Source organism: Coregonus clupeaformis, chromosome 33, assembly GCF_020615455.1.
Source record: "Coregonus clupeaformis isolate EN_2021a chromosome 33, ASM2061545v1, whole genome shotgun sequence".
Classification (NCBI taxonomy): domain Eukaryota; kingdom Metazoa; phylum Chordata; class Actinopteri; order Salmoniformes; family Salmonidae; genus Coregonus; species Coregonus clupeaformis.
In genome coordinates, this window is record NC_059224.1 from 35,163,948 (window position 1) to 35,179,666 (window position 15,719).

A 15,719-nucleotide genomic window follows, 5' to 3' on the forward strand; every position below is an offset into this window, starting at 1 on the left:
AGTTCAGTTCTAGGGTCCACTTGACTTGGTCACACTTAACATTACAGTGTCCTCAAATCCTTATTACTGTCTAAAGAAATACAATTATTCAACTATAACCATTTATGGGAACAGGGATCCATAAAGTCTCTATTGTCTTGTAGAAGGATGAAGAATGAGGCATAGCATACGTGAATTTGAGAAACTATATGTTGTCAATGTTACAATTCGTGTGAAAATGCATTATGTAATGCCTGTTCTCTCTAGATGTATGACGAGATGCGTCTGTCCGGTCAGAACGACGGGGGTGTGGTTTCCACCGATACAGCTACTTGAGGAAGCCTACTGCGCCCTCAATGTATTGATGAGCATAATACTGTACATTTGTTGAATAATATGATAGGCTATACTGTTCATTGCTTCGACAACATTTTAATATCCGGGAGTTGTTAAGATCGAACAGTCAGAGTTTTGTTGATTGGGACTCCAGCAAAGTTTTGTATAATTTGAATATCTTAAATGATTGAAGAAATGATGGAGTAATTGCAATGCTAAACAACCTTCGAACTTCCCGTGGGTTAAAAACAGGTGAGTTGAAATATTGGTAAATTGTGATTATATTGTTTCAGCATAGAAACATTTATCAGGTAAAAATGTTATTTTTGCTTCTGGAAAATGTGTTTTCGGACACCTTGGTTAGGCCTGCTCTTTTTGTTTTTCTCACTGATCGACTCATATTATCCAGAAATGAGTCATCCTCTCACGTTTGTGGATCAAATGAAGGTGTTCAAATTAAACGTAAATCCTTTCCTGGAAGTTTTTACTCTTTGAGCAACTTCACCGTGGGGTGAGGTCACAAACAGTGCGCGCTTGGTTTATGCACGTGACTGTTTCTGTTGTAAGCTTCACTTGACAGCTGTTTCAGGAGATATCATGGATGGAAGGATTCATTGATTAAAGTTGCCTTACTGTTAAATACGTGGTGAGAAACATAAAATGGTTATATAACGGTGAGAAAATTGAAGATTATTGGGTAGCACTTTTATATTAATTCCGACATGATGGCTATTGTAGGCCTAGTTGTATCTTGTGTTTGAACAGAGAGAGAGCAGAGCATAGGACATAGCGGCCACTGGTGGGTGATCTGGATGCAATTATAGGGGCCAAACCAAGACTATGAATAACGGTGGCTCTTAAAATAGTGTCCAATGAGTCTTAACAGTCTTATTTATTTTTCTGAATGGCATATGGAAAAAACATGATCAGTTAAGATGCCATTACAACTGTACTTAGATAGTTTATGCTCATTAAAAAGATACTTACAAACTGTGCCAAAGGTTAACATTGCATTTCAATGACACTTAAAAGTCCGATACTAGTAACGTACCCTTTATCTCATTAGCAAAACATAGGAGCATGAAGCCAGGTTTAGAAACCAACAAACCATTCAGCCCATTATTCATTAACTTGCTCCAAAACAATGTTGTTAAGTCATTAGGAAAAATATGGGGAACTAAGTCTTCACTGAAGGTGCACCTCCTCCTACTCAACTATAAAACTCTCATTGTGCATGTAACCTTTAAGAGTACAAGACAGGAATGATTAATGACTAATGCATCTACATAACGTTGTGATGTGGTGGGAACAAAGACATTTTTTATAGGTCAGTCAGTTTATCTAAAATGTCAAACAGGTTTGATATGCAAACTCACAAAGATGCTTCATGGAGCTGAATAGCTGGCCATTGTAATAGCTGGCCATTGACCAAATGGCCATTGAGGTGGTGACCTCTTGGACATAGAGTGCAAAGACTGCTGTCAAATGAGCAAAAAAGAGCAAGTTATCATGTGTGACCCTCTGCGGTAAGGGCAATACGGAACAGTGTAATTGAACAGTATGGCCATTGTCCAACCTTATTTCGTTGGACCACATGAAAACAAACCTCTTGAAAGAATGTTGGATGACTTGTGGTTCAAGCTATCCTAGTTGCAGAGAAACTCCTTGCCTTTGGGTCAAGTTTCATCATAATATTTATTTGGTATAGTAGAAGAAAGCGGACATAACACAAAAGAGCCAGAGAGGTCAAATCTTTGCACAACAACAATCATTGCCATAAGTCAGGGGTCGGTAACAGGTGGCCCGTGGGCCAAAACCGACCCGCAACTGATTTTGTTTGGCCCCCCAAAGTTGTATTTTTTTTTTTTTTTTAGAAGTATTGCGTTCTCTGACACACTAGAAGTTGGAAACTGAACTGTTTACTCACTGGTCCCTTGCTGACAGCTGAGCCCAGTCAGAAAAACGGATCAGCCCAAAGCAAACAAAGAGCCAGTCCAATGTATTGGACACCAATCAAAGTGGAGGATATTGGACTCGTGCAACATTCCAACAGCTATGCTAGACCGACATATGCTTACAATCTTACAACAATAATCAGGTGAACCAACCAACCAACGTCATTAGCCAGACCTGGCCAACACTGGGCCAGCCAGGTATGCTTCCAGATAACCAGATGTAAATGGCCTGTGCTCACGCTCAATTGAAGTCAAACACTGGGTCCAATTGGCTGCAATCAGGAGATAACATCAACCAATTCGCTAAGGCAAATTTGCTTTAGTAAAGTAGAGCTGGCACCAGACTCCTTAGTACAAAATCATTATTCATAAGCACAATTTATTTTCTCAACATCTATCCTTGATAAATCCACATTATTATACACATTATTTCCAAAGAACAATAGCCTCTAAAAAGTCTACCCTCTAATCTAAACGCTGTACCCTATAGTGTGGCTAGCAGCATCCCAAATAATAGACCATGTGTGTGTGCAGATGCAGTTCCGAACTTCCAACAGATGGATAAAGCCAAGGCAGTGGAGTGGTTAGTTACTACCGGCTTGGGTTTCCACGACAGTGCTCTCTTTGTGCCCGTCGGTCGGCAGCATGCCCCAGCCTTCCATCATGTGGCGGTGTGCTGTGTTTGCTCTGCCTACCGCCACTCTCCAGGACTCCAGTGGGCCTTTTGTGTGCTCTGTCGTCTGCCCAAGCCCCACACACTCTCAGCTGCAGCACAACAAAGCCACATTAGGGGGTGGGGGTATTCCAGCCACTAATAAGAGGCTGAAAAGAAAGAGACGGTTTTACGGCCAACATGAGGTGAATTTCCTGCTGAATTTCTTTCTTCATAAATCAGTAAAAGAGAAGAGGGTGGCAAGCAACAAGCATCTTAATTGCCTTGTCATCATATGAAAGTGCACATGTTGTGTGAATGTGAATGGTTAAGTGGATGGCGTATACAGTAAAAGGATAGCAGGTGCCTTTGTCAGCAATATAATTAATGAAGAGAGATGTTGTGGCTGGGAGAGGATGGACAGAACAAACAGAGGTCTGTGAGTAACACAGTTCAGTCTTGAATCAAATATTATTCCCCATCAGTCAATGTAATTAAATTGAATATAGCTGTGAGCAGCAATGAATGGGGTTCACAGAATAAGAGAAAGGACACAAGATCAGTTGGATAACAAATCAAGCACTCTATCATGTAGGAACTATCTTCCTTTATCAGAAATCAGTGAAAGCATTACCATGTTTACAGTGGTGTAAAGTACTTAAGTAAAAATACTGTCAAGTACTACTTAAGTAGTTTTTTTGGGTATCTGTACTTTACTTTACTATTTATATTTTTGACAACTTTTACTTTTACTCCACTACATTCCTAAAGAAAATAATGTACTTTTTACTCCATACATTTTCCCTGACACCCAAAAGTACTCGTTACATTTTGAATGGAAAATTGTCCAATTCACACACTTGTCCAATTCACACACTTATCAAGAGAACATCCCTGCTCATCCCTACCGCCTTTGATCTGACGGACTCACTAAACACAAATGCTTAGTTTGTAAATTATGTCTGAGTGTGCCCTGGCTAAATAAAAAAAACAAGAAAATCGTGCCGTCTGTTTGCCTAATATAAGGAATTTTTAATTATTTATACTTTTACTTTTACTTTTGATACTTAAGTATATTTTTGAAATTACATTTACTTTTGATACTTAAGTATATTTAATCAAATACTTTTAGACTTTTACTCAAGTAGTATTTTACTGGTTGACTTTCACTTTTACTTGAGTCATTTTCTGTTAAGGTATCTTTACTTTTACTCAAGTATGGCAATTGGGTACTTTTTCCATCACTGCAAGTTTATCTCTCAATGTCACAAGTGTGACGCAAGTGAAGTTTAGTCTAGTTCTGTAGGTTGGTTATCTTTGAATGCAGCAGGTAATCATTCTTAAAGCCATTACTTAATGTATTTAGTTTATATACCAATTATGGGGTCTATGATTTGTTAAATATTTTCAGCGTTAGTGTATAGTATATTGCAGTCATCTTTGAATTCTGGGATTTATTTTGTCTAAATCTGTTTGTCTAAATTATTTAAATCTCAGTTTGTACACTCCACTTTAGCATTCCAAAATACTTCAATACACTCACAGCTGTAATACGCTGACTGCGCAAGTGGCAGAACCTCTGGTTTCAAATTTTCCTGAATACAATATGCACTTTCCACTATGTTCAGACCACATAATAGGGCAACAATATGAGATTATACAGATACTCACAATATTTCACATTGTTAATCTGCATTATTTAAATCTGACAATCATTTGCATGATACAAAGTACTCTTGATCAATAGGTATTGCTCTAGTATACTATGGTGCCACTGGTGCCAATGACATCTATAGTACCATCAACTGGTCTGGTGCAGCCATCTAAGGTTGCAGTTACTTTTTATTCACACAGCTTCTAAGGACATACAGTGAGGGAAAAAAGTATTTGATCCCCTGCTGATTTTGTACGTTTGCCCACTGACAAAGAAATGATCTGTCTATAAGTTTAATGGTAGGTTTATTTGAACAGTGAGAGACAGAATAACAACAAAAAAATCCTGAAAAACGCATGTCAAAAATGTTTTAAATTGATTTGCATTTTAATGAGGGAAATAAGTATTTGACCCCCTCTCAATGAGAGATTTCTGGCTCCCAGGTGTCTTTTATACAGGTAACGAGCTGAGATTAGGAGCACACTCTTAAAGGGAGTGCTGCTAATCTCAGTTTGTTACCTGTATAAAAGACACCTGTCCACAGAAGCAATCAATCAATCAGATTCCAAACTCTCCACCATGGCCAAGACCAAAGAGCTCTCCAAGGATGTCAGGGACAAGATTGTAGACCTACACAAGGGTGGAATGGGCTACAAGACCATCGCCAAGCAGCTTGGTGAGAAGGTGACAACAGTTGGTGCAATTATTCGCAAATGGAAGAAACACAAAATAACTGTCAATCTCCCTCGGCCTGGGGCTCCATGCAAGATCTCACCTTGTGGAGTTGCAATGATCATGAGAACGGTGAGGAATCAGCCCAGAACTACACGGGAGGATCTTGTCAATGATCTCAAGGCAGCTGGGACCATAGTCACCAAGAAAACAATTGGTAACACACTACGCCGTGAAGGACTGAAATCCTGCAGCGCCCGCAAGGTCCCCCTGCTCAAGAAAGCACATATACATGCCCATCTGAAGTTTGCCAATGAACATCTGAATGATTCAGAGGAGAACTGGGTGAAAGTGTTGTTGTCAAATGAGACCAAAATGGAGCTCTTTGGCATCAACTCAACTCATGTGTTTGGAGGAGGAGGAATGCTGCCTATGACCCCAAGAACACCATCCCCACTGTCAAACATGGAGGTGGAAACATTATGCTTTGGGGGTGTTTTTCTGCTAAGGGGACAGGACAACTTCACCGCATCAAAGGGACGATGGACGGGGCCATGTACCGTCAAATCTTGGGTGAGAACCTCCTTCCCTCAGCCAGGGCATTGAAAATGGGTCGTGGATGGGTATTCCAGCATGACAATGACCCAAAACACACGGCCAAGGCAACAAAGGAGTGGCTCAAGAAGAAGCACATTAAGGTCCTGGAGTGGCCTAGCCAGTCTCCAGACCTTAATCCCATAGAAAATCTGTGGAGGGAGCTGAAGGTTCGAGTTGCCAAATGTTAGCCTCGAAACCTTAATGACTTGGAGAAGATCTGCAAAGAGGAGTGGGACAAAATCCAAACCTGGTGGCCAACTACAAGAAACGTCTGACCTCTGTGATTGCCAACAAGGGTTTTGCCACCAAGTACTAAGTCATGTTTTGCAGAGGGGTCAAATACTTATTTCCCTCATTAAAATGCAAATCAATTTATAACATTTTTGACATGCGTTTTTCTGGATTTTTTTGTTGTTATTCTGTCTCTCACTGTTCAAATAAACCTACCATTAAAATTATAGACTGATAATTTCTTTGTCAGTGGGCAAATGTACAAAATCAGCAGGGGATCAAATACTTTTTTCACTCACTGTATACACTGAGTGTACAAAACATTTTCCATGACATAGACTGACCAGGAGAATCCAGGTGAAAGCTATGATCCCTCATTGATGTCACCTGTTAAATCCACTTCAATCAGTGTAGATGAAGGGGAGGAGACAGATTAAAGAAGGATTTTTAAGCCTTGAGACATGGATTCTGTGTGTGCCATACAGAGGGTGAATGGGCAAGACAAAATATTTAAGTGCCTTTGAACGGGGTATGGTAGTAGGTGGCAGGTGCACCGGTTTGAGTAGGTCAAGAACTGCAACACTGCTGGGTTTTTCACTCTCAACAGTTTCCCGTGTGTATCAAGAATGGTCCACCACCCAAAGGACATCCAGCCAACTTGACACAACTGTGGGAAGCTTTGGTGTCAACATGGGCCAGCATCCCTGTGGAACGCGTTCGACACCTTTTAAAGTCCACGCCCTGACGAATTGAGGCTGTTCTGAGGGCAAAAGGGGGTGTACTCAGTGTACATAAGGTTTACATACCAAATTTCATTGCCCCATGTGCATCGGTTCAGTTCGTATAGCCCCATGTCCATCAGTTCAGTTCGTAAATCCCATGTCCATCGGTTCAGTTCGTATAGCCCTGGTGTGATATGGTGCCATCTATTGGTGTAGCATGGCCGACTTTGAATGAAGCAACTATTTTTCCTCAAATTCATTAGAGTCTAATTCATTGAGTCTATATACCAAATCCGGAAGGCAATCTGACATATGGTTGATGAGGAGAAGATGATTGCAGATGATTTTGAGCATTAGCATTACATATACAAATAATTAGTTGTTAATAGTTTCTTTGTTTTTTGAAATATCCCATACCAAATTCAGTTTTATTCAGTTAAATAGACAGGTGTGTGCCTTTCCAAATCATATCCAATCAATTGAATTTACCACAGGTGGACTCCAATCAAGTTGTAGAAACATCTCAATGGAAGCAGAGCACCTGAGCTCAATTTCGAGTCTCATAGCAAAGGGTCTGAATACTTATGTGAATAAGGTATTTCTGTTTTAATTTTTAATACATTTGCAAACATTTCTAAAAAACAGTTTTTGCTTTGTCATTATGGGGTATTGTGTGTTGATTGATGAGGGAAAAAAAAGTATTTAATCCATTTTAGAATAAGGCCATAACGTAACAAAATGTGGAAAAAGTGAAGGGGTCTGAATACTTTCCGAAAGCACTGTATATGTTCTTGGAAGTTCTCCTATGTGAGAGCTCCTAAGAGCGCCTTCTCAGAGATGACTTTGAGTGATACATATAAAGACGATAAGCTCCATCAACAGGTGAAGTCCTTGGGTAGTGGGTACATTTTTCCAGTGGTAGTCAGCACGGGCACGTAGCCCAGCAGCCTCATCCAGCCCAGATCTAGTGGTGAAGTGCCTTGATGTCTTTTGTGGGCCCGGTGCAGAAGAAGGGTCCTCTGTGTTCAGCTATCTGAACTGCTGCCGTGTGGAATGTGCGGTGGATTTTCTACCCAATTAACGCATATTTTCTCATGCAAGCCGGCACTTTTTTACGATGGAAGAATGCGATATAGGCTTAGCTGTCCTGGGTTTTGTTGTTTTCGCTAAGTCCTCTTGCGCACAACATTAACACTGGGTGTACCGAGCATGAAGAGGCCTTGTAATCCCACAATGGAGACCCATTATACATGGGGTATTATAAGGCACGAGAGCAGCCCTGATACCATCTTATTTCACTCATGTAAAACTCAATTATGGCAGGCAGAACTATTATACTATTAAAATGCCCCTGGCCAATAAACATAATTGGATTCACATTTTCTTCATAATAAAGAGTTTATTGTTGACCTCGAAGAGGTCGGACATTGGAATGAATAATAAAACATTAAAACAAAATATTAGATTGTTTACATTAAGATCAAAATCAGACAGCGATAGTAATATAAATCTATCATTTCTCTTGGGGAGTCATCTGGATAGAAGAACAAAGGTTGTTCATTATCTTGTTGTTAATATCACGGACAAGATGTTCCACCCAATGTTGATAACCAATGTTGATATAAATTGAGACTAGTATGAAAAATGTATGCACTCACTAACTGTAAGTCGCTCTGGATAAGAGCGTCTGCTAAATGACTCAAATGTAAAATGTAAATGTAATGTGGAGCGTTGCTCTATTGTGCTGGCTATGCCAAAGGCACGTGTCTGGCTCTAGGTAGGTGAAAAAGCCCACATTTTGGGAACCAACGAACCCATTGAGTGTCATAGAGTATATGATGCTGGAAGTCAACATTGAGAGGAAGGGAAGGGTGCTGTCGGAGAGCATACCTTAACCCAAATGAAACAAGGCAAATACTGTTATTGGCAAAACACCCTCCATTTTTTTGTTCAGACGTCGTAGAAAAGCGAGTTGCTGTGAAAACATCTGAATGGAGTGTTTCAGTGTTTGAAGTCATTTCAGAGGCTGGCATTAGCCTAGTGGGGAATCTCTGACAGCAACTAAGAGCCAGACTTTAAAGGACCCTAATATGAATTAGTCATACGTAATTGCTCTCTCACTTCAACATATTATCCTTTAATGTGTAACAGCCAATCTGAGATTCTGTTACTATGGCTGCATATTCTGAAGCGCTTCAAGCTACAGGTAACTGCCAAAATAAAGGAAACACCAACATAAAGTGTCTTTGTTGGGGGGACAATTCTTCCACAAGAAATTCCATCATTTGGTGTTTTGTTGATGGTGGGGGAAAATGCTGTCTCAGGCGCCGCTCCAGAATCTCCCATAAGTGTTCAATTGGGTTGAGATCTGGTGACTGAGACATACACACAAACACACGCACACACACACACACACACCCTTTAAACCCCCTTTTCTCCTTTGAGACCCCGCTTTCAAAGTAACTGATCTCTTCTTCTAGCCATGGTAGCCATAATAATTGCAAACTGGGCATTTTTATGCATGACCCTAAGCATGATGGAATGTTAATTGCTTTATTATGGATTGCTTTATCATTCCAGTGTTAATACTAATTGTAATTATTTTGCACTATAGCCTATTTATTGCCTTACCTCCATAACTTGCTACATTTGCACACACTGTATATATATGTATTTCTGTTGTATTTTTGACTTTGTTTTGTTTTACCCCATATGTAACTCTGTGTTGTTGTTTTTATCGCACTGCTTTGCTTTATCTTGGCCAGGTCGCAGTTGTAAATGAGAACTTGTTCTCAACTGGTTTACCTGGTTAAATAAAGGTGAAATAAAAAAATAATAAAAAATAAACTCAGGAACCACACCTGTGTGGAAGCACCTCCCACTGGGCACAGACGTCAGTTCAATGTCTAGTTTTGATTTACATTTGGTTGAGTTGTCAACTAATGTGAAATCAACGTAAAATCAACAAAAAAATACACCATGTCATTGGATTTACTTTATGTTAAACATTGGGTAAAAAAAAGAGGAAATGCCCTTACATTGATGACTTTTTGCAAATCCAATCAGTTTTCCATGTTGATTCAACGTCATCACATAGATTTCGTGGGTTGAAATGACGTGGAAACAACGTTGATTCAACCAGTTTTTGCCCAGTGGGCTTCTTTCAATATACTTAGTATTCCTCATTTACTCAAGTGTTTCCTTTATTTTGGCATCTATCTGTATGTTGTCATGCAGTTGGTGGCGATATACACTGAGTGTACAAAACATTAAGAACACCTTCCTAATATTGAAGTTGCACTCCCTTTTGCCCTCAGAACAGCCTCAATTCATCGGGGCATGGACTCTACAAGGTGTCGAAAGCATTCCACAGGGATGTTGGCCCATGTTGACTCCAATGCTTCACACAGTTGTGTCAAGTTGTCTGGATGTCCTTTGGGTGGTGGACCATTCTTGATACACACCGGAAACTGTTGAGCGTAAAAAACCCAGCAGCGTTGTAGTTCTTGACACACTCAAACCTGTGCGCTTGGCACCTACTACCATACACCGTTCAAAGGCACTTAAATATTTTGTCTTGCCCATTCACCCTCTGAATGGCACACATCATACATAATCCATGTCAACAAGGCTTAAAAATATATGTTTTATCTGTCTCCTCCCCTTCATCTACACTGATTGAAGTGGATTTAACAAGTGACATGAATAAGGGATCATAGCTTTCACCTGGATTCACCTAGTCAGTCTATGTCATAGGGCGGCAGGTAGCTTAGTGGGTAAGAGCGTTGTGCCAGTAACCGAAAGGTCGCTGGTTCTAATCCCCGAGCCGACTAGGTGAAAAATCTGTCGATGTGCCCTTGAGCAAGGCACTTAACCCTAATTGCTCCTGTAAGTCGCTCTGGATAAGAGCGTCTGCTAAATGACAAAAAAAAAAAAAAGAAAGAGCAGGTGTTCCTAATGTTTTGTACACTCAGTGTAGTTCACTCTCTCTCAACTATGAGACATTAATATGCACTCTCTCTCAACTATGAGACATAAAGTCTATGCCTAAAGCACGCTTAGCTAATCTGAATTTCCAAAACATAGACATGGATTGCCACAGGTCCCTCACACATATATACATTATTTCCAGGAAAGATGAAATCACCTACTTATAACTCATGATAATGTGGATTACTTTGTGGCCCACAGCTGTAATTTAGGTCATCCTCTGTCTCCATGGTCTCCACCACTGGGCCCACTGGCTTTGCTGGAGACCTGAATGGGGGAGAGAGGGGAACGAGGGGATGGGGGGGGTTTCGTTAAGGGGTAAAGTTTTTTTCCTGACTGGGCTGTAAAAACAGCCTGCGATACGTACCACAGTCCTCCATCCTCCAGCCACACTGAAAACTCATGGCTCGCATTAGGGTCTCTCCACGATGCCATTTCACAGCAAATCTTATCAATTTCCCATTTGGGATAATGAGGGTCCATTGCACCCGTGTATTCATTCTTTTTTTGTGTGCGTGCATGTGTGGCATTAGAACAGAATCGAATCTGGTCCAGCCGCAGCGCTGTAACCCACTCTTAACAAGGCAGCCGCTTGCCCAGACCAGACCAGACCACAGATGGGCCAAGGAGGTTTGTTCCCATCTCTGAAATTAGTGTCAAGTTGACTGACCCCATCAAACATGTTAATTGTTCTATTCCTCAGTGTGTATTAGTAGAGCTCCCTCAGGGAGGCATGTCATCCTCTCTTATCTTTTAATGGTGTCTTTTGAGCATTTTTCAATCTAGGCACTTTTTTTTTTTTTTTAAGTGCTTTCACAATACAACCCCGATCTCCATTCGTACTCAAAAGTAGCCTAGATTGGTGGCTTACACTGCTTCGTGCGATGAAGTTGTTGTTGTGCAGAAGTGAGGGATAGCTACTCTGTTAGGTGTCCTCCTCAGTGTTATTACATCATCACCAGGTTTTTCCCACTCTCAGACCTCCACCTATCTTCGAATAAGAGTTAGTGATGAGCGATTAGTGCTTTTTGATGTTGTTTTGGTTTGATTATTACAAAATAATAACAGTTTTTGATTTCGATAAACAAATGTAAACATGTATTATTTCATTCAAAGTCATCTCATCTCTATGAATCCAATCTATGCTGTCTGACAAAATCACTATTTTAGTAGTTGTTACTTTTATGACTGCATACTTTTCTGACAGCTGAATAATCAATCAATCAAATGTATTTATAAAGCCCTTTTTACATCAGCAGATGTCACAAAGTGCTATACAGAAACCCAGCTTAAAACCCTAAACAGCAAGCAATGCAGATGTAGAAGCACGGTGGCTAGGAACAACTCCCTAGAAAGGCAGAAACCTAGGAAGAAACCTAGAGAGGAACCAGGCTCTGAGGGGTGGCCAGTACCCTTCTGGCTGTGCCGGGTGGAGATTATAACAGTACATGACCATTAAGGCCAGATTTTTCTCCAAGATGTTCAAACATTCATAGATGACCAGCAGGGTCAAATAATAATCACAGTGGTTGTAGAGGTTGCAACAGGTCAGTACATCAGGAGTAAATGTCACTTGGCTTTTCATAGGTTGAAATAGCAGGTGCAGTAGAGAGAGAGAGTTGAAAACAGCAGGTCTGGGACAAGGTAGCACGTCCAGTGAACAGGTCAGGGTTCCATAGCCGCAGGCAGAAGAGTTGAAACTGGAGCAGTAGCATGACCAGGTGGACTGGGGACAGCAAGGAGTCATCAGGCCAGGTAGTCCTGAGGCATGGTCCTAGGGCTCAGGTCCTCAATCACTTAGATCATGTATTTTCAGGTAGAGATACCTTGCGAAGCAACTGCTGTCTGTCTATCCCTCTCAATCACACATTCTTCTGTCTCTTTTACGTAGCAGGCGTAAAAGAAACACAGACCGGACAAGTAAGCGCACAATGTATTATGGTCATTGTAGTTAATTACCACGTTTTCTGCGCTAAACTATGTAGAATATTGGCTCCCTACTACATCGCACAGTTCAGGCTTGATCTGATTTATCTCCAGAGAAACTGCCAATGTGCGCATTGAGCTCACAGAAAAAAACCGAACTAAATGGAATTAAAATAATTGAACTGATGTTGGTCAATTAGTTTTTTTTTTTATGAAGAAAAATAACCGACATTTCGGTTAATCACTCAGCACTAACGAGAGTCTTTATGGGCCTGACTGGGCCACAGCTGCATTTCATTACTGATCTATTAGTCCTACATTATGCTCTCCAATCTCCTCTACTCCCTGTTCCCACACAAGATAAGTCCCCTCACCTCTTTTTAAGATTAAGATTAAAGGGTAATTCCACCACTTTTCAACCAATATATTAATTGTCTCCAGCACCATGCCCGTGTTTACATATGAAAATGGGGCGTTTCTATGATACGTGGGTAAAAAGATAAGAATAAAGATCCTAAAAAATGCTTCTCAGTGACATCACAGGGTAGGATTAAAAGTAAGAAAAACAGTGATTTTCAAAACCTGCAACAAGTTTCTTGCCAGAGGGAGAGTATTTTCTTGCTCCCCACGTCATCGCGAATTTCATAGTGTTAGAAAATCACTGTTTTTAAAATGTTTTAAAAAATAGAACTTTTTACTGTATCTTTTTTTTCTACAAAACGTAGAAATGCACCGTTTTTCAAATATGTACACACTAGTATTGTGCTGGAGATAATGAAATGAGGTTGAAAAGTGGTGGAATTGCCCTTTAAGATCACCCAAAATGTGCCTTCCACTTTTAACCCAAGACCCAACCCCTCTGAAAGGCATACATACTATAGGTTATGGAGAGGTGCAGGGGGCTGCCACACTTGGTGCCCGGGGAGCTGTTGTTGTGGGGGGTTAAGTGCCTTGCTTAAAGGCACAAAGGCAGGCAATAGCATCTAGGATTTTCTAACAGTAGCCCTCCGGTTGCCAGCTCACTTCTTGTCGGACCCGGGATTTGGAATTGGCAACCCTCCGGTTGCTGGCTCGCCTCTCTAACCGCTAGGCAACCTGCCACCCACTCACCACACATACACACAGAGGCATGTACAAACACACATTTACGAGAACACCCACACTTCAGAGCACAAAAAGTGCCTGTGCTTATTTTCAAACAAAGACGTACGCTCATATTTATAGCCTCTATGTGTCACTTAAGCATACATCCTCAAACAAATGTCCTTTTAATGTGGACACACAGAATGTCACAGTTGTTAATATCCTGCTCTCTCTGGTCGCCCAACGCACTCATCCATCTCCCCAACCCCAGCAGAGACGCCTATTCCCTGATGAGGGGGACAGGGAGAGAGCCTAGGGGAGTGTGTCTCAAATGGCTCCCTATGTAGTGCACTACTTTCGACCAGGGCCCATAGGTTTCTGGTCCAGGGCCCATAGGGATCTGGTCAAAAGTAGTGCACTATATAGGGAATAGGGTACTATGGGCCCTGGTCAAAAGTAGTGCACTACATAGGGAATAGGGTTCCATTTTGGACACAGCCTAGATTAGCCTAGGTGTGTTATGTGTTGTCTGCTGCATAGACAGGGTTAGGGTTAGTAGCCCTGCAAGGCTGGAGCACCCAGACAACGCTCTCTCATTGAACAGAGGTTTAGCCTGAGGGGGGAAATACTGGGTAGCCTCATGAGTTTAATTCCCCCCAGATTAAGGATTTAATGTGTAGAGAACACCCCCTCCTCCCTCTCCTCCTCTCTCTCTCTCTCCTTCCCACAGTGGATTTATGGTAACCTTGCCTGACCTATAATTTATGACTCTCTTTTGCATTTGAACACTGGGGTGGTGAGGGTTAAATGTTTCAATGCTTGGTACAAACCATGCAATAAATGCAAGGGGTTATTTATTCAGTTATTCACCTGAATAAATGAATAAATAAACAGCATGTGTTTGTGTTGGAGTGGATGAACGAATGTATGTGAGTCAGAGTGTGTTTCCCCTGTGTGTCAGTTTTTCCCACTCCCCCCTCTTTCGTTTTCTTCTTCTCATTTCTTCTCCAGCAGCACACACTGTACAGTGGTCTCTCTCTCAGTTGATTTTTTGGCAGCATGTCCTGCCCGTTTCTGGCTCCAACCCTCATTGTTTTCCATTCTGTGCGGCTGGATCTGCAGCCTCTCCCAGTGTTGCGTAAGAGAGGAGTGAGTGAGGCGCTCCTGACTTCTCTCCTGAGTTCCCATTCTCCACCCTTCTGCCAAAATGGACACTTGCACACTTTCTCGCATGTATTTAACAATGGTGGAAACTCACTCCAGCCAATGTTTACGTAAATCATATGCTTTTAAATCCATAACCGGGAGTGTGTAAGTGCAGAAAAGGGTGGAGAATTGTGACTAAGCTGCTGTGGTTACTGGTGAGCTCAGCTCCGTGACTCTCTGGATGGGCGGCCTCTTACGTAAGCCAGGGAAGGGGTTGGTTTTGGATTTGTTTACATGTTCCCCTCAAACGAGAGAAGAGTCCGAAGTCAGAAGACAACTTGGTGAAGTGCTGCTGCACTTTTCAATTTTCAGTACAGAACCTGAAGGATAATTCTAAAATCTTGAACATGTTTTTCTGAATTCCTCAAAGCAGTCAGCAGGAATAGGTGTACTGTGTGTGTACTGGGTCTGTGATAGCTATCATGTAGGCTATTCAGATGAAGCTTCAGTTGTATTTTGTTCCCAGGTTCTACCCTACAGCACTACAATGACAGCGTCACAGGAACACAAGTGGACGGGATGTTTGACCTTCTGAGACCTGTGAGTCACACTTAGAGAAGAAGGGAGCCCTGCTATTGGTGAGTGACCAGCTGAGCCGAAGTAGCCCTACCCTGACACAGGAAGTGACTGTGTCCTGAGTGTGTATGTTGTGTGTACTGTATAGTCAGTGTGTGCCTGCGTGCCTTGATGTGTGTGTGTGTGTGCTTGCGTGCCTG

The 15,719-nt window shown here is 41.5% G+C and overlaps 1 protein-coding gene across 1 annotated transcript in view; it reads left to right on the top strand.

Moving 5' to 3' along the window:
- Positions 1–366: 366 nt before the first annotated feature.
- Positions 367–15,719, top strand: part of LOC121549065 (rho guanine nucleotide exchange factor TIAM2) — a 63,341-nt gene continuing 47,988 nt past the window's right edge. The window contains exons 1-2 of the mRNA XM_041860882.2: positions 367–567; positions 15,470–15,581. The gene's annotated coding sequence lies outside the window, so the exon portion shown is untranslated. The remainder of the gene's footprint in view (positions 568–15,469; positions 15,582–15,719) is intronic.